The sequence below is a fragment of the Gossypium raimondii genome, chromosome 2 (assembly GCF_025698545.1).
Source record: "Gossypium raimondii isolate GPD5lz chromosome 2, ASM2569854v1, whole genome shotgun sequence".
In the NCBI taxonomy this organism is placed as follows: domain Eukaryota; kingdom Viridiplantae; phylum Streptophyta; class Magnoliopsida; order Malvales; family Malvaceae; genus Gossypium; species Gossypium raimondii.
The window spans coordinates 35,835,227-35,855,996 of NC_068566.1; the positions used below are offsets into that span (position 1 = coordinate 35,835,227).

Below are 20,770 nucleotides of genomic sequence, written 5' to 3' on the forward strand. Positions count from 1 at the left end.
AAGTTGAGGAATTAGATTACTACCTTCCGACAGTTGGATGATGAGTCATTGTATGAGGCATGAGATATGTTTAAAGAACTATTACGAATATGTCCTCATCACGAAATCCCTCATTGCATCCAATTAGAGACGTTATATAACGGTCTGCATACTCATATGAGGATGGTAGTGGACACTTCTGCTAATGGTGCTCTTCTTTCTAAGTCTTATAATGAGCCTTATGAAATCATTGAAAGAATTGACAGCAATAATTATCAATAGCCAACCAATTGAGTAGCATTAGGAAGATGAGTCACAGGACTACATGAAGTGGATCCACTTACTTCACTAGTATCTCAGGTATATTCGGTTTCGTCAATGCTTAAAAATTTTACCACTAATGGGTTTAATAGTTTTGCAACTCAGCCATCAATCAATTTGAAAATGTAACCCGTGTTTATTGTGGGGAAGGGCATTTGTTTGAAGAATGTCCATCAAACCCAAAATCCGTGTATTACATGGGCAACCAAAACCGAGGTAGGCAATGACTGTAATCCAATTTTTATAAATCATCTTGGTGAAACCACCCTAACTTTTCTTGGAGTAACCAAGGGGCTGGAACCAGTAACACTTATGCACAACCTAGACCGACCCAGCCTCATATTTTTACCCAACAAGTTCAGAAACCAATTCAAGTTGAACCTTCCAATAGCTTAGAGAACTTATTGAATGCATTTATGGCAAAGAATGATGTCACTTTAAAGAATTTGGAGAATTAAGTGGGTCAACTTGCTACTGAACTTAAGAACTAACCACAATGTACTTTGCCTAGTGATACGGAAAATCCAAGAAATTTGGGGAAAGAGCATTGTAAAACATTGACATTGAGGAGCAGAAAGACATTAGAATCCAACACTGTCGAAGTTGAAGAGGAGATAGCTGATGCTCAAGATTTAATGGAAGTTTAACCAAGTGTTAAAATTCTAGCTTCACCAGAACCAGAATATACAAAACCCGATAAGGTAATTTCTGAACCAGTCAATTCTGATAAACTAACAACTCCGTTAGATTTAGAATTGCCACAAAAGATGAATCAACCAGTTCTAGTAAAGAATCCTCCACCACCCTACCCTCAAAGGATTCAAAAGCAGAAACAAGAAGTTTGGTTCAAGAAATTCTTAGATGTACTTAAGTAACTACATATCAACATCCCGTTGGTAGAAGCACTTGAGCAGATGCCAAACTACGTCAAATTCATGTCCAAAAAATGGGGACTTGGAGAATTAGAGACGGTAGCCCTGACAACTCCGTTAGATTTAGAATTGCCACAAAAGATGAATCAACCAGTTCTAGTAAAGAATCCTCCACCACCCTACCCTCAAAGGATTCAAAAGCAGAAACAAGAAGTTTGGTTCAAGAAATTCTTAGATGTACTTAAGTAACTACATATCAACATCCCGTTGGTAGAAGCACTTGAGCAGATGCCAAACTACGTCAAATTCATGTCCAAAAAATAGGGACTTGGAGAATTAGAGACGGTAGCCCTGACAAAGGAATGCAGTGCATATCTTCAAAATAAACTACCCTAAATAATGAAAGACCCTGTATGTGTTATCATACCTTGCAACATTGGAGTAACTTACTATGGTAAGACACTATGTGATTTGGGTGCAAACATCAACTTGATGCCCATGTCCATATTTAGAAAGTTAGGGATAGGTGAAATTAGACCTACTACGGTTACACTTCAATTAGCAGATTGATCCTTAGCACATCCAGAAGGAAAAATCGAGGATGTATTGGTACGTGTAAACAAATTTATTTTTCCTACTAATTTTGTTATTCTAGACTTTGAAGTAGATAAAGAGGTGTCAATCATCCTAGGAAAGCCTTTCTTAGCAACTAGAGGGACCCTTATTGATGTGCAGAAAGGTGAGCTTACTATGCCTGTTCAAGATGACCAGGTAACATTTAATATTTTTAAGTCTATGAGATTTCCTGACACAATTGATAATTGTTATGCAGTATCCGAGTTAGAGGAATTAGTCATGGAAAAGGAACTCAACTCTGTTGAGGACCCATTGGAGCAAATTTTGACATCAGACCCTTTAAGTGATGAAGAGAGGGAGGAATAATTAACTTTCCTAGAAGCTAATCAAAGGGGATTTCCCTCACATTTAAAATATGTTTATTTAGGTAACACTTCTACTTTGCATGTGATTGTTCCAACCGAGTTGACTGAAAAGCAAGAAGAAAAACTCATCCTAGTACTGAAATAATTCAAGAAGGCTATCGGATGGACCATAATCGATATTCGTAGTATTATCCGTCTATATGCATGCACAAGATCATCTTGAAAGATGGCGAGAAAATGACGATTGATGGACAACGGAGATTGAACCCCATCATGAAAGATATGGTAAAGACAAAGATCATAAAATGGTTAGATATAGGTATAATTTACCCCATTTCAGATAGTTCGTGGGTAAGTCCAGTCCAATGCGTGCCGAAGAAAGGAGGTATTACAGTCGTTGAGAACGAGAATAATGTTTTAATATCAACCAGAATGGTTACGAGATGAAGAATTTGCATAGATTACTGAAAGTTGAACAAGGCAACTAGGAATATTATTTTCCTTGATGCTATTACTGTTTCCTCGATGGATACTTGGGGTATAATCATATTATAGTAGAACTAGAGGATCAACACAAAACAATGTTCACATGCCCGTACGATACATTTGCATTTAGACGCATGTCATTTGGTTTATGTAATGCACCTGCTACATTTCAAAGATGTATGATATTTGTTTTTACTGACATGGTTGAAAAGTATTTGGAAGTTTTTATGGATGATTTTTTAATGTTTAGAGATACTTATGATGATTGCTTAGCCAATCTAGCCAAGGTACTAAGGTGATGCGAAAAAACAAGTCTCATACTTAACTAGGAAAATTGTCATTTCTTGGTACGAGAAGGTATTGTTCTAGGGCATTGAATAATAAAACATAGAATCGAGGTAGATAAAGCAAAGGTAGATGTTATTGAGAAACTTCCACCTCCAACATCTATAAAGGGTGTTAGGAGCTTTTTGGGCCACGCCGATTTTTATCAGAGATTTATCAAGGACTTCTCTAAAATTACTAAACCCTCATGCAAATTATTGGAGAAGGATCTTCAAATTTGATGAGGAGTGTTTAAGAGCTTTCAATGATTTAAAAAGTCGGTTAGTTTCGGCACCAATCATCGTCACACTGAACTGGGCTTTACCATTTAAATTGATGTGTGTTGCAAGTTAGGGGTGTTCATTCGGTTAACCGACCGGTTAACTGACCTAAAATTGTTATAATCGAATTAACCGACCTCTCAAAATTTTTAACCGTTAACCGAACCGAATTTTTTTAAAAAAAAATTAACCGAACTGAAATTTTTTCGGTTAATAAGGTCAGTTAACCGAATTAACCAAAAAATATGTGTTGTTCATTTTTGGTTAAAAATTACCCGAATTAACCGAAAATTACCCGAATTACCCGAATTGACACTTTGAGATTATGTCACATTATTAAAATTTTACATATTTTAAGTTGATAAAATAAATCTAATTGTCAATTTAAGTACTAAAGCCAATGAAATTGAAATATTAAAATGAACTTAGTTATTACGTTAAAAGACTAAAAATTACATGTAAGAATAAGACATGGAAATGTTTGAACTTTGAACATTAAAGATGGGGAAATGGAAATTTTTCCGGTATTTGCATTCAAATGACTCTTTTTCATTCTTGACCCATTTGCTCTTTATTTTAAACTACTTCGCCTTTGGCAAATACCATTATAAACAATAGCTCCATTGTCGACTTTCTCATCTTAAATATTAAATATGGTTACGTAAAGTTCAACCATAGTTTAATTGGAATTACTAATTCCATTCTAAATATTAATTTGATGGGATTATGCCACTATCTAATACAAGCAATCCAATAAGTTTCAGAAGACTTGTTGGTAAACTTCCAACAAATCCTTCCCTTCGAGAATTAATGGTCAACCAAGACTTGTGTTTGACTCTATTAGTCTGCATATTGCAAGGTAAACAAAACCGTATACAGCTTCCTATTCGCTTTTACAGACTTAAGTGTGACTGTGTGAAAGTGAAAGTGAAATGGGGGTGTTGTTTAGTCGCTCATCGCTAAGAAATCGAAATGGGCAAGATGAGCGGTGTTCTAAGGCTCATGGGCTAGGGGTGTTGAATTTAATGTCCTATTTGGTGAGCCTAAGAAAAATTGGGTTGGGTTTATATTAATGAGTTTAAATTGGGAGGAGTAGGCCTACCTCAGAAATTTCGGCCATCTCAATTTTTTCGTTAACCGACCCATTTCGAACCGATTTAACTGTTAACCAAACAAATCGAAAAAACTTAATCGACCCCCGACCAAAATTTTTCGGTTAACCGATCGATTAACTGAACTCGGTCGGTTAACCGAAAAAATTCGGTTTTAACCGAATAATGCACAGCCCTAATGCAAGTGACTTCGCAATAGGAGCTGTGATGAGCCAACAAAGGAACAAAGTTTTTCATCCCATCTACTATGCAAGTCGGACTCTGACAGGAGCTCATTTGAATTATACGGTAACAGAGAAATAGTTACTTGCTATTGTGTTTGCTTTTGACAAGTTTCGATCTTATCTTGTAGGTACCAAAGTGATGGTCTATACAGATCACTCGGTAATTAAATACTTACTTGCCAAGAAAGACACTAAACCAAGGTTGATCTGATGGGTACTTCTACTCCAAGAATTCGATCTAGAAATTCAAGATCGAAAGGGGGTAAAAAATCAAGTAGTAGACCACTTATCTAGATTGGAGCCGCAAGAAAGGACTTCTCCAATTATACCCATTCAGGAAACATTCCCAAATGAACACATACTTAAGGTAAATCATATCCATAATACCCGTTGGTTTACTAATTTTGCTAGCTAACTATCTAGCTTGTGGTTTGATTCCCCTTGATAAGTCATATCAACAAAAGAAAAAGTTTCTTCACAATGTGGAGTACTATTTCTGGGAAGAACCATACTTGTTCAGAAAGTGTGCAGATCAAATGATCAGGAAATGCGTGGAAGAAGATGAAGTACATGAGATTTTATATCATTGCCACACAACTCTGAGTGGGGGACACTTTGGAGGTACACGTACTGCGGCCAAAATATTGCAAGTTGGATTCTTTTGGCCAACGCTATTCAAAGATGCATATGATTACATAAAGAGTTGTGATCGATGCCAAAAGGTTGGAAACGTCACCAATAGAAACGAGATGTCCCAAACAAACATCATTGAGGTAGAATTATTCGATGTTTGGGGTATTGACTTCCTTAGTCCTTTCCCTCTATCTTTGGTCAAAAGTATATATTGGTAGTAGTAGACTACATGTCTAAGTGGGTTGATGCCGAGGCATATCCGACGAACAATGCCAAGGTTGTGATGAAGTTTTTGCAGAAACATGTGTTCACAAGGTTTGTAACTCCTAGGGCTATCATTAGTGATGGGTGGTCCCATTTTGTGAACAAATGGTTGAAATGGTTACTTGATAGACATGGAGTGAAGCACAAGGTTGCCACAGCTTACCATCCGCAGACAAATGGGCAAGTTGAACCGGCAAGCAAAGAGATAAAAGGCATACTCGAGAAGTTACTTCATCCAAACTGACAAGATTGGTCCAAAAGACTAGAGGATGCTTTATGGGCATATAGGACAACATACAAAACACCTTTAGGGATGTCACCCTATAGGTTGGTTTTTGGGAAAGCCTGTCATTTGCCCTTAGAGTTGGAACATAAAGTTTACTTAGCTCTCCAACAACTCAACTTGGATCTTAAACTTGCTAAAGAGAAATGGATGCTTCAACTTAATGAGTTAGAAGAGTTCCAAATGATCTTATACGAGAATGCCAAACTATTTAAGGAAAGACTGAAAAGATGGCATGGCAGGCACAATCGAGTTCAAGAATTTAAAGTAGGTCAGTAGGTCTTGTTATTCAATTCCAGATTAAAGCTCTTTCCAAGTAAGTTAAAATCACGTTGGTCCAGTCCATTTATGATTCACAAAGTTTTTCCATATGGACTTGTCGTACTTCAAGGTAAGGGAGGTAAGTTTTTAGTCAATATTCAGCGCTTAAAACATTACTAGAGGATAAAATTGAGTGGGATAAAGCTTAGTTCATTTTATCAGATACTTATTTTTTCTTATTTTCTTTTAAATAAATGACTTAGGGTATATTTTCGGGATTACTATGTTAAAATAAATTCTGTCTAGAAGATTGGAACTTAAACGGGACCGTTTGTGACCCCTTTAATTTTTCCTGGGAATTGATTTTAACATAACCTTTCAAGAAATTATTCCCTAAATGGTTAAATAAATATTCCGTTTTTTCAATTAAAATGGTCAATTTTGATCTAAGTTTTAATTGCAGCTCAATTTTCAAACTTTCTTTAAGTTTAGGTACTTAATTGAATTATTTGAAAATTTTGTTGTTCTTTTTGTAAATATTAAAATTAGCGTTTCTTTTTGAAAATATTTTTAAACAACTAAAATAAATGTTTAATTTTATTTTCTATAAATAAGGGTGATAATACTTAATATATAATTATAATTATTATAATGTATATTAATTATTATCAACTTTGTATAGAATTAGAATTAGTTTAAATTTTATCATATTTTAATTAAGAGTTTTTATTCCAATAAATAAAGTAATAGTAAATAATGTTTTAATATACATTATATTAATTATTAATTTTTATTAACTTTATATGACATTAGGACTTAGAATATTTTATTGTTAATTTGTTCTAAGAATTCTAATTGAATTCCTTCCTCCCTTTACTATAAATTCTACCAACCTTTTCCACCATTCACATCACCTTAACAAACCACACCAACACCCACCATCGGCACACCAGCACACGCCCAGCAGCCCCAACACGTATGCATTTTCTATTTCTAACTCTAGCTCACGCGCACCTACCGCTCACGCTAGGCCTCGCATGCTGCTCCCGTGCACATGTTGTCGCCGCATCTGCACTTGGGGCACCTACCACTCGCCACACTGCCTTACTGTGTTTGCTTATGCACCACCACCGCCAGATCGCATTTCACGCCCCACGACATCGCTATTCCTTTCTTCCAACCGTGCATACCCTTGCACAAACCGAACACCCCTTGCCACCTTTACACCACACTTCCATCAGATTTAACCACCAACTGATCACCCTTCCAAGCAACCCTCAATCAAAATCTTTTGCTTTAAATTTTATTTATTTTATTAAGTCTTTAGTTTTTATACAAAGGTGGTAAGGAAAATTTCTCCTAAATGTCAATTTTATTTATTTAATTTTTAAATTTATTAAATTATTATTTTATATTAATTGAATTTTTTAGAAAATATTTGTTTACATCTTATGTTTAGGCTAATCATGCCTCGCAAAAGAATTCATGCCTCTGTCCAAGTTGAAGAATCACAAAACAAATTTCACTGCGAAGAAGCCAAAGAGAGATACGATAGCATCTTCAAAAATCAGCAAATGCTCCCAAAAAAAAGGCTTCACACTGAAAGAAAGAAACTATATCAATTTCATGGCGCGCATTCGACAAATTATTGAAGCCCTTATTTGGGAGTTGTTTTGTGAGAAAAGAACTAGTATAGATGAAGAGTTAGTTCATAAATTTTATGCGAATTTGACCTCAAGCGAATTAAAGAAAGTTTTTGTCTGAGGAATCAAGGTACCAATAAGCTCAAACGCTATTAATGAATTCTTTGAATTACTTTATTTTGAAGACGATGAATATTCTTCTTTTATGAGAAATATTAAGGCTAAAAAGTTGCAAGAATTCTCAAGGAACTTACAGTTCCAGGTTCTAAGTGGATGATGTCAAAGCATGGAACTCACACTTGCCGTAGAGAATATTTGACACCTTTAGCAAAGGTATGGTTTTATTTCATTCGATTCAGCCTTATGCCTATTTCACATGAGACCACAATTTCATTAGAGCGAATGGTCTTGTTATAGTCGGTCTTAACAACAAAGACCATTGATGTGGGATAAATCATTCTGAGAGAAATGCGAAATTGTATCGCTAGACTTTCTGGCCCAGCTTACTTTCCCTTTATAATAACAATTTTATGCTTGAGAGCTAAAATTCTTGCAAACGTAAAGAAGACAGATTATAGTCAAGGCACAATCAAAAATTGGGACCTCTACCAAATAGCCAGAGGTTCTATTCTGTAGCAACGAGTTAAATTACACGAGGATTCCGAAGAAGAAGAAGAAGAAGAAAATCCCAAAGAGATTGAACCAATGCAGTCAGGTGAAATCCCTGATAAGGCAGAACCAATTGAACCAATAACCGAACCTGACATGGCAACCTTAACATTCAGAACTCAATCGTCTCGCCTAGATCTTTGTGATGAGCTATCAAAGTTGGTGGACATAATGCAACATATGTAGTGGTAGCAACAAGCTTACTAGAGATACTCAAAAATACGGGATGACTCAATGAGAAGCGCTTTAATGAAAATATTCAATGGCCCGTTTATTAGTGTGCCTGAGTTTCCAGATTTCATATTTGAACCATGGAGTCCAATATCGAAGAAGGAGTGAAGCGATTCATGCAAAAACAAAGATAATGGAGCAAAAAAATGAGCCAAATTCTGAGGGATCTACAAATAAACAAGAAGGGGGAATCTTTACCTCATTTTCTTTCTTAGGATATTTAATATTTTTAAGATTAGGTTTTAGTAGGATTTTTATTTCTTGCATAATAAAATAAAAGGTGAAAATCATAAAGAAAAATGAACAAGTTGCAAAATAAGAAGTGTGGCAATTGATATGTACATTTCTAAGATTGGATCTAGAAAGAGTTTGGTACTTAAGTAGTCAAATTGACTCACCTCCTCTTTTCTAGAATCCTACCTGGTGTATAGTATTTATTCACTTCTAAGAATGGGAACATTGTTCATCTTAAGTACGGGGGGTCGAAAAATTGAAATTATTTCCTCTCAGAATAAATTTTTCTTTTAATTATGGTAGGGTTATATTTTGTTCAAAAACATGAACTTTTGTTAAGTATGCTAAACTTCAGTATGAATAAAGTTCTATTATTTAAATAATTGTTATGTTAGCTGAATTATGACATAAATGTACTCTTAATAAAATATGTAAATCATACCATAAAATTTTTTAGTTCCTTAGGAACGCTAAGCATGCTTGAAAGTTTAAGTCTCTAGAATTGACTTAGAAATTTCTTGAGGCGAAATCCTAGGAAGCATGGAAAGTTGAAAACGATTTAGGCAAACTTTTGTTTGGACCATTTGAGCCTTTCATGTAACACTCCTAACCCGTACTCGACACCGAAATAGGGTTACAGACCATTACCAGACTTATAGATCAAACGATCACACATATCATATTCTTTTCTCATTCAAATCAAAAACCATTAAAATTCATTCATCTAGTCCCTAATATGAGCCCTTGAGGCCCCTAATATACATTAGAAATAGTTCGAGACTAAACTGAGTACTCAAGAAATTTTCGAAAAACATGTAAAATTTTCAAAGGTACAGGGGACACACGCCCGTGTGGCCAGGCTGTGTGTCTCATACGGCCAAGAGACACGCCCGTGTCTTAGGCCATGTGGGCATTTGAAATGGGGCCACACGCTCGTGTCCTAGCTCGTGTCTAAACTAGTGAACATACTGATTTAGGTCACACGGCCAGACCACACACCCGTGTGTCAGGCCGTGTGTCAGGACGTGTGCTAGGCCATGTGAAGCTACTGACTTACTTTCTAAAGAAGTTGCAGAGGACACAAAGCCGTGTCACCTGGCTGTGTGTCACACACGGCTAAGATACACGCCCGTGTCTCTGCCCATGTGGACAAAAATAGGTCATTTTCCAAGCCATATTTCTCACCCAAATTGGTACCGACCTACACACATCAATTTAAATATAACCATGGCATATCTAGGCATTCAAAACCAACCAATAACAAGTTTATAACATGTAATATCAACACATACAAGTATGATACTAATAGGCATCTCAATTGGCCACTTTAAAACTTGCCAATTATGCCTCCAAAATCTACCTAAATGGTCAAACACATATAAGCATCATTGTGCCTAAAACTTATCATGCATGCTACCTATCAATCTCAGTCATTTGGTACCCAAAATACCAATTCACAACCAAGGCATTCACATGGCAAGCATACATCACATACAATGAAACTATTTACAAATTTACATAATAAAATATACCAAATTCAAGCCAATTCAAATGGCTAACTACATTACCAAAACATATAAGCTACTATTAGCCAAAATGACCTATACATGCCATTTAACCCAAATTATAAACTCAAAAGTACCAAAAATAACGTTTGATATTGTGATGCGATCTCCGACAACTTCCAATTTGAACGAGCTTTCGAAACACTATAGAACACGAAAAAATAAACAGAATAAGCAATTAATCTTAGTACGTTCGTATAACACAGAATTAAACTTACCATTTAACCACAAATTTAGGTAAGTAACTCAAAGCATACACAATTCAATTTGGCCAAAGCCTATCATATAACCATTAACCAAGTTAGTCATGTATTCATATAAAACCGAAAATCATGTAAGAATTCAACAATTATTAAATTCCATGTACATATAACCCTTATACCGTGTATCCGTATATCATATAAAAATCGTTTCCATGTAAATACCTGTACTAGTTCATATCGAACTTGTATAATCTCGTAATAACACTATGCCTATTGAACCACTTATAATATCGTTAGGTACGCGGGTAGTACACACGGGGAGTATTAAACTGTAAATCTGTCAATTATTGTACATTAATGTCATACGAGCAATAAACGGTAAGCTCCTCCGAACTGAATAACGGTAAGCTCATACGAGCTAATTCAATCCAATTTAACTAATTTAAACCTCATTCTATACAATTCAATCCAAAAATCATGTTATGGCACAATTGCTATTTTGCTCCTATACTTTTAACTTCTTTACAATTTAGTCCTTAAGCTCTTAAAATGAAATTCATGCAATTTCACCCCTAACCAAGCCTAGCCAAAATTAATACATGCTCATACCAGCCCATATATTTCACAAATTTGCACATTTACCACACAATTTACACATTTCTCAATTTAACCCCTAATTGACAATTTCATTAAAAATCACTTAACAAAAGTTGTTTAATTCACACCCAAGATTCATTTTCTTCCACTAAACTTCAAAAAAAACTAAAATTTTCTCATGGAAAAACCCTATACTTTCAACCATATTCCAAATCAGTCCCCTTTTTAGCTAGATTAAGCTACAACATTCCCGAAAACATAAAAATTATTAAAAACAGGATAGTTGTTCACTTACATGCAAAAGGGAGAGCTTGAACCAAAATTTCCTCCTCTATAATGGCACATTAGGCTAACACAACGAGTTTGGGGAAAGATGATAGCTTTTCTTTTGTTTTGTTTCATTTTTTTATAATTTATTTACCTAATTACTATTTTACCCTTATCTAACTTTAAAAATTACTCAATTACCAAGCCATGCACATCCACTATCACCTTAAATGGTCTAATTACCATATAAGTACCTCTAATTTAAATTTATATAGCTATTTAACACCTTTAGCTATTAGAATGCAACTTTTGCACTTTACGCGATTTAGTCCTTTTTCACAAATTGAGCATACAAACGGTAAAATTTCTTAACGAAATTTTTATACTATAATAATATCATGCTGTAGATGTTAAAATAATAATAAATTAAATTTTTCAACCTCAGATTTGTGGTCTCAAAACTACTGTTCCGATTTCACTAAAAACGAGCTGTTACATTTCAAGCCAACCTTAATGAATTTTTGTCCTTTGAAACCCAACTTTGAGATTATATGGCCTAATTTTATTTGAACATTTACAATATTTAGCCATCACTTCTCTCATAATTATCTTTAAATTGTCCCAAACACCAGACTTAGTACTATTCAGAATATTCTTTGAAAATAAGTTTGGGGAGTTGAAAAGAAGTATCAAATGCTCAAAAAAGAGAGAGAATAAAGAGCATATGTACTCAAAAGAAATAGATATACAAAAGAGCATGTAAAAGAAAAATGAGTTGGTGTATTGAAGGTACTTATTTCGAAGGTTCGATTCAAGTTGAGTCTAGGGTTTTTAGCCTAAATATATCTATCTTTTACCTACCTCTAGCCTAGCCACATTACAACCTACTGAAAAGACCTATTGATTCAAGTTTCTGTGCTACCTACATTAGTGGAGAGAAATTGTTATGTTCAACATATGAAAGTATAAATTAAACTTAATGATTGCAGCTTAATCTTAAATAAGGGAATAAAATCAAATTGGTAGGGATTTAACATGTCTTTATTAAGAAAAAATTTAGTTTATTTTTGCTATCATAATAATAATTGAGATTAATTTGATTAATATGTATACTCAAGTAGCATAAAACTCAAATTTTTTTTGTTCTTGAGCATAAGTATACTAAATTCATAATTTTGAAAAGAATGTTTTCTAAAGGAATTTTTCAAAGGTGTTTCCAAGAAATTCTTTTCAATTTGTGCATTACTCGGGATGAGCAATGAATTAACTTTGGGGGTGTGGAAACATGAAAATATATAGACTTTTTCATGCCCTTTTTAACTCAAATTCATGCAGTTTCGTAGTAATTCTTGTCGAAAAATATAGTATAGTTATAAAATAATTAAATTGTACTTAAATTATTCATATATATTTAATTTTGATTAATTTTATAATAAATTTTCATAAATTTTGATTTATTTTCGACAGATTTGCACAAAGGGTGAAAATTGGCTCAGCAGACACTACTAGAAGTTCAAAATCATGAAGCGATTTCTGAAGCATTGAGGCTAATTAATTTTTTCAGCCTAAGACAGTCCAAATTATGAATATTAGTACATAATATAATTAATTTCAGTTTTTATCCAATTTATTTTGGGTTAAATAATTATTATTAATTATATTATGGAAATGAGGCCCAGTTGTTCTAAAACAAAATACTGATCCAATCGAGCAATCGGGCTGCCCAAACCCGTCCAAAATGTTGACCCAATCAGCTCAAATTAGCTGATCTATTGACTTGCAAATCAGCCCTTGAAGCCTCCTTGAAATTGCATTCAAACCCCTCTGTCGAAACCATTTTTTTTTAAAACAAAAATAAGTTATCCACTTTAAAAACAAAAATTGGAGTCGCCACCGATCCTTAATTGAGGTGTGATCAGCTCACCTTAAAAACAATTTTGGTCTACGAAATTCGAGAAAATAGGTCCGAGAGTCAGTTACGCACGAGGAAGGGTTAGCACCCTCGTAACGCCCAAAATCGGTACCAAATTGATTATTTAATGTCTTGGTGTCGAAAATTTAAAAAGATTTTAAAAGCAAACTTTTAACTCGAATGAATTAAAGATAAGACATCCTAATTTCAAAGAAATAAAACATCATACCCAGTGAATTAGGGCACAATATTTTTAAATCTTCAAAATCAAGTTTATCTTTTGATTTTAAAAAATTCTTATTCCGAGAAGATAAAATGTCATGACCAGTAAGTTAGGACCCAACATTTTTGGATTCCCGAGAATAAGCTTTTATTTGGAAATTGTGAATTTATTGCAAAAATAAATACTTGGCTTTCTAAATTCATCGAAAAATGATCACAATCCAGTAAGTTAGGACACGATCTTTCTCGAGAACCATGAATGCCAAATATTTTGAAATTTTTAAAACGATTTTAATGCTTTGACGAAACCAAAATATATTTTCTTTGGAGACATGATAAAATGCTAATGCATATATATATATATATATATATATGTATATGTATTCAAAAATCATGAAAATGAATTAATAATAAAATATATATACATTTTAGAAATAATAAACATAAAAATGTATAAATATAATATATTAGTAGATTATAAAAATATGGATATATAGGTATATAAAAAAATGCTTATAACAGTTTTGAATGGTGTATGAATATATTATATATATATATATATATATATATATAAAATAAAATATAAAATATAAAAGAATAATATATAAATATATATATATACAAACGTATAAAATGTAAAATGTAAAAAAAATTAATAGTATAAAATATAAATAGATATACGCATATATATATATATATTTATAAAATTATGAAAATAAAATAATAAGATATATAAAGTATACATATGTATTTAAAATCATTTAAAACACATACATATATATATATTAACCTACATATGCGCGTATATACATAAATGTAATAATAATATATATTACAATAATAATAACGAATAATATAATATAGCAAAAAAAGGATTAATTTAAACTTTAATCAGATATTTGGGGCAAATTTACAAAAAAAATAAAATGCGAATGGACTAATTAGAACACGCAATTGACAGTGGAGGATCAAAAGGGAAATTAATCCCTCCCTCTGAAACGCTGCACAACAACACGGGTTAGATTGAAACATAAATAAAATGTGCAGTAAAATTTAAAAGAAATATAAAAATAATTGAAAAACACCATAAAATCATGATGACTAATTGCGCAAATAGCCCCTTTTGAACCCTTATAAAATCCCATTTTAAAACCCTAAAGCCATTCCCTTTCTCTGTCTTTTTTGTGTTTGCCGCAGCCGCCCTTCCACCATTTCAAACCCATTTCCGACCGGTCACAACGACGATGATGGCGCCACGACGGCGCGCTACCACCAGTAAGAACCCCTCTCCTTCTTCTTTGCTTCGTTTTCGTTTTAAAAACAAGGGAAAAAATAAAATGAACAAAACAGTGAAAAGAAAAGAAAAACGGAGTTAACTAATTACCTTCAAAAATTGTTTTTGATTCTTTGTTTGTATTTCAGTATTTTTCAATACAAGATCTTTTCTCACCCCCAAAATCGGTTTACAATCGTCCTTTTATACCGAAAAATAATAATAATGAATAAAACTCCTATCTCTTGCTTGTTGTGCTGTGATTCGTGGTTTGTTTGCAGGTGGAACGAAGCGTTGCCAGCGTGATGACGTCGCGACGACATGCGGGTGACGTCTGCGAGGAACTGCTGGCTTGAGTTTTCTTTGCAATGCCTAGGGTTTCTGCTAAATTTTTTGGTTTGGGGGCTAGCAGGCTAGGTTTGTAATGGGCCCGGGTGTAATTTGGGTTTTGGGTATTAGTTGGGTCTATTTTGAGTGGGCCGGGCAAAATGGGCTATTACAGCCCCTCCACTTATTATGCTTTTGTAGATTTGCCCCTAGCTAAATATAGCAAGTTGAAATCTTCAACTTGTGCATGAGTGGTGACCGACCATGGGGGGAGTTAATGGCTGCTAATTATTTGCTATTTTTAGCAGTCACTCCCACCTATAAATACCCCATTTCCCTATTCATTCAACACTCCTTTCATTCCACACATCTCTCTCTCTTTCACTCACTTTCTCTCTTCCAAAACCTCTCTTTGTTTCCCATTTTTTTCTTCTATTTCTATTGCTGATTTCCCTATTGGAAAAGACCCCTTCAACCACCTTAGGTAGCAGCATTCAAGTGCTTGTAAAAGCCTCGGTTCAACAAAACTAGAAGAGAATGAGGAACGGAGCAAACTAGTCAGACTTCGGAGAAACACTGGATTTGATTCTAGTTTCTTATCCTTTAACTCTATTGTTGTTATTATGAATATGTCTATGAATATTTATTATGTCGTTATTCTAAATTTAATTAACATGGCTTAAATTTAATTCGTGTTAGGTTGATTGCATTTCGTCTACTTAAGTTATTAAATCATGTTTGTGTTGTTATAGGTCTTGGTAAATTATTTGATTAAGTAAAACCATGATTATGTTATACTTGCATTACAATTGTAAGGTAACTAATGAATTAATTATTAATTGTATTGAAAATGTAATTAATTTACACAATACTTAATCGATGCATGTTTAATCTTCTAAGGTAGTGAAGGTTAAATTAGCGACGATATTAAATGGTACAAAGAGCCTTGCATAACTTGCAAGATTATTGTAATTAAACTGTTTCAATGTAAGAATATATTGTTACTTCACCTAATCTTTTACTTGCTTATTAAAATTGATTAATTGTTTGAATTGGCATAGTAATATATTCAAGAGATTAGTTAATTTTGTAAGTCTGTATGTACTATAGTTAACAAATTACCAAGTTGCCATGAATTTATTCGTAACAACATGAACATATTTTTAGTAATATTAAGTTAATAAATGTAATTGATCTAACATAATTATGTCATATTGATTAAACTCGATTTTCAAAAATCGTAAGGTCGAATTTTTACCTTTTAATTTTCTTAGTTAATTTACTTAGTTAAAATCTAGTTTTATTAAACCATTTTTCAAACACAAACGAGTTTCCTTCACCAAAATGTTTTTAATTGCATTTCATAAATATTTTCTTACACAGTCCTTGTAGGTATGATAACTCGAAATTTACTTGTCACTTTATTACTTGTTACGATTGTGTACACTTGCACATTTCTATCATTCCACTCTCTATAACTGGCGAGGTGTTGTTTGTTACAACCGTCATGTCTTCAAGCTACGCTTACCTCAACTTCAACTCGGTTTTCGACTCACTGATCAGTTATGCGAGTTATGTGCGTTAAGGAAACTCAATCTTCATTCTAACAACTTTAACGGCTCTATCCCCGATGTGCTCTCTCAGTGCACTCTTTTACGCACTGTTTACTTCTTGTACAACTCATTCACAGGTAACCTCCCCGCTTATGTTTTTAACCTCACGAATTTACTAATCCTTAATGTGGCTCATAATTATCTCTCCGGTAAGATCGCTGCCATTATTCAACTGTTTCTCTGGTCCATCGATTTATCTTCAAACGATTTCTCCAGTGAAATACAGTCAAATTTCTCGACTGATTCTCAACTACAACTCATCAACTTCTTATACAACCATTTTTCTAGTGAAGTTCCGACAAGTATTGGTTACTTCCAATATTTACAATACCTCTGGCTCGACTTGAATCAGTTGTACGAAAATTTACCATCGACTATAGCAAATTGTTCTTCGTTGATACATTTAAGCGTTTAAGAGAATATGCTTAAAGGACTACTTCCAGGAAGCATCATCGTTGTTCCGAATCTTCAAATGCTTGCTCTATCGCATAACAGACTTTCCAATCCGGTACTAGAAATCGTTTTCTGTAAATTATCGGGAATAAAATGGCATCGTTGAAGATCGTGGAACTTGGATTCAGTGAGTTCACTGAAGTCATTAAGCCACGAAATAATGGAAGTTGCTTTACAACGTCGGCTATGGAGGTTTTGGACCTTCACGAGAATCACATCCATGACGGTTTTCCATCTTGGTTGACTAGTTTGAACCACATAAAAATATTAGATATTTCTAGAAACTTCTTCACTGGTTCATTACCGGTCGAAATTGGCAACTGATTTAAACCCAGGCAATTAGAGCAGAAGAGAGAAAGAGAGAAGAAGAAAGAACATGGAAAAAACGAAAAAAAATTGTTTTGATGATGTCATCTTTTACTTCGTGCTATTTCGTTGATCTGTCGTTTGATTGACGGTCAACTCTGATTTCTGAAAAAAATCATAACATAGAAGGGGTCAATAAAAAAGGGTTAAGGGCTCAAACCCAAAAACCTCTAAAGGCTGAGAGTATTTTATGCAATTATGCATTTTCTTTTCTTTTCTTTTTCCCTATAACCTTTCTTCTTCCCAATTTCCTTTTCTCTTCTTTTCTCTGCTAAACATGTTTGCTTTCAATGGCTGATTTTGACTCCTCTCCTTCACCTTCTGCTATTGTTGTTGCTTCTTTGTTCGACATAGAAGATACTGGGTTTGATTTTCAAAAGCAGGTTCAAATTCGGGTTACAAAGATCTAGATTACCCAATAAAATTTTTGGGTAGTTGGATTTTTTTCTGTTTGTTTCCTGAAAAAATATGAGAAAGAACAAAAAAAAATGATTTTTTATTATTTACATTGCTTTCTTTTTAGCTTCTAGGTTTTGGGTTTATCTTTGTTTTACATTTTGAGTCTTGGGTTCATCTTCTTTTTTGGATTTTTGCATTCAATTTTTTTTTCTCTTTTTTCAGTTTTTCTCTTTGTTTCCTAAGAAAATATGAGAACGAAAAAAAAAGATAGTTGGATTAGGGTTTGTAAACTATTAAGACGTAATTAAGTTCCCTACACCTTTTTTTGGATAATGTTAACCCTACATTAAGCTCGTTAGCAGCTTTTGTTATTGGTGTATAAAAATATTGTGAATTAATTTCCCTAGACAACTTTTTTGCATTATTGAAATTTTTAGCCTTCTTCTCCTTCATTAATCTCTAGTCTCCACAATGTCGGCCATTGTTAACTGTCAAATGCTTTTGATTTTCTGGTTCTAATAATGTTCTCAGTTCATTCCAAAAACCATTCTCTACAAAAATAATTATATAAAAATATATATATTTTTTAAAAATCAGTTTATGAGTGTAAAAACTATGAGTCTCTTGATTTAAGCTTGGATTTTGTGCAACATCAACATATAAACAAAAACTATTCATCAATGGAATAGTATCGTAAAAGCTCATGTCTTGTACAGAAAATCGTCCACCATTAAATTATAAAATAAACTGAAAAATAAAATCAAAAATTAAATTATGATTGAGGATATAACAGACATGAAGTTAAATTTAAGAGGTGGGTGTTGGTTGATGGTGGCGGGAGAGGAAAATAAAAGAGGTTTAAGATATGTGATTTTGATGGTGATTGGATATTGAGAAAGTGAGGAAAATTTTGGGGAAAGGGGTTGACAAAAGAAAGAAAAAGATGAAGAAGGGTAGAAGCATGCCCAAAAAAAGAAAAAGAAAGAAAAGGGAAGAATGAAAATAAAAAAATAAAATAAAAACAAAAAAGAGGTACAATAGGATGCCACGTGGTGGCGCGTGATTGGCTAGCATTGTCACATTAGTAAAAAATTAACAGCGTTAGACTTGTGTACCAATTTAGTTGATGGAAAAAATGTTTGGGTACCAATCTAGGAGAAATGGACAAGTTCGGGAACTGATTTTATATTTAACCCTATAATTGAAAATAAAATATTTTATATATTAAGAATGTTATTAAATTATATATTTTATTTTTATTAAATTATATTTAATAATGATAATATTAAAATATGATTAAATTATGTATTATTAAATTATATTTAATAATAATCTTATTAAATTTTAATAGCAATAACAATAATTATCTACCCAAAAAATTTATGTAGTCAGTTTAATTTTTTTTCTTATGCTATTACAACATCCATCCCATTCAACCAAATAATTGAATTATTGATTACGACTTTATTCCATTATAAATTCAATTCCAATAAACCAAAGACGCCTAAAATTATCATTACCATCCTATTTTACCTAAAATTTACCGCAAATATAAATTGAGATGTTGAAACAGACCCTAAATAATTATTTTAAAAAACTATACCCATTTTTTCATTTGGAATATAAATTATTATTTTCATCCTATATTACCATATCGAGACATTTGATAAATGATTTTAAGAAACAAAATTTACTAGCCCAGTTATTGAAGAACGGATTCTAAATAGTGCCGTCAGCTCAATTACTAAAGAGCTACCTATTAAAACATAATAATTAATTTGGTACTTTAATTTTACAAAAAAATATTTTAGTCTTTTATTTAATTTTCACATTTTAGTTTTAAACTTGTGTTGTTTATCAAATTACCCTAAAATGGATTAAAACATTATTAATGTGGCATACACATGGATTGTTACATCAGTAATTTATTAATTTTTAAAATTTAAAATTCATAAAAATTATTAAAATTATTTAAAAGTATAAAAATTTATTTTAGCATTCCATTTAATTTTCCACCTCTTTTAACTCTTAAACTTATATTCTTTGTCAAATTATCCCAAAATGAATGAAAAAATTTAACTTTATTGATGTAACATACACATGAATTATCACGTCAACAATTAATTATTAAAAATGATTTCCATTGCCAGGAATTAAATCCGGGTCTCCTGGGTGAAAGCCAGATATCCTAACCACTGGACGACAATGGAACAGTCAAGAGAAGCACTGTACTGTTATAGGAAAAACGTAAACAAAAATTGACCAGCTCCAGAGCTTCTACTCATTCTATTATATAGAAACTCAACATAAAGACCAAGTTTTAAAAAATTAATTCATTTCCTTAAAATGTAAACTTCAAATACTAATTAAATATATATATTAAAAAAATCCTCAAATAATTTCAAAAGAATTAATAGGTAAACTATCTATTTAGTCACCCGAGTTTATTTGTGTTTTTATTTTGGTCACTTATTTCAAAAATTTGTTATCAATTTTAGTTACTCTACCATTAAAATGAGTTTGATCACCAAATGGAATGCTGACATGGCCTGGTATAATAACAAAACAACCCTCAATGTTTACCCATTTTATTAATTTAATCCTGATTTTGAAAAACAACAAATTTAACTCTTAGTATCTACGCATTATATCTATTTTGTCACAATTCTAAAATTAAGAAAATATAAATTAAGATTTTAAAATATATATAATTCAAAATTATTTAAACTTACAAAATATAAATATATATAATTCAAAATTATTTAAACTTACTAAATATAAAAAAAACATTTGGTGTTAAGTTATTTGTAATGGA

The 20,770-nt window shown here is 32.7% G+C and overlaps 1 non-coding gene across 1 annotated transcript; it reads right to left on the bottom strand.

The window, feature by feature from the left end:
* LOC128039401 (small nucleolar RNA R71) lies at nt 1-107 on the bottom strand. The gene has a single exon (XR_008193905.1). It is a non-coding gene; the product is annotated as a small nucleolar RNA R71 (small nucleolar RNA).
* Nucleotides 108-20,770: the final 20,663 nt, after the last annotated feature.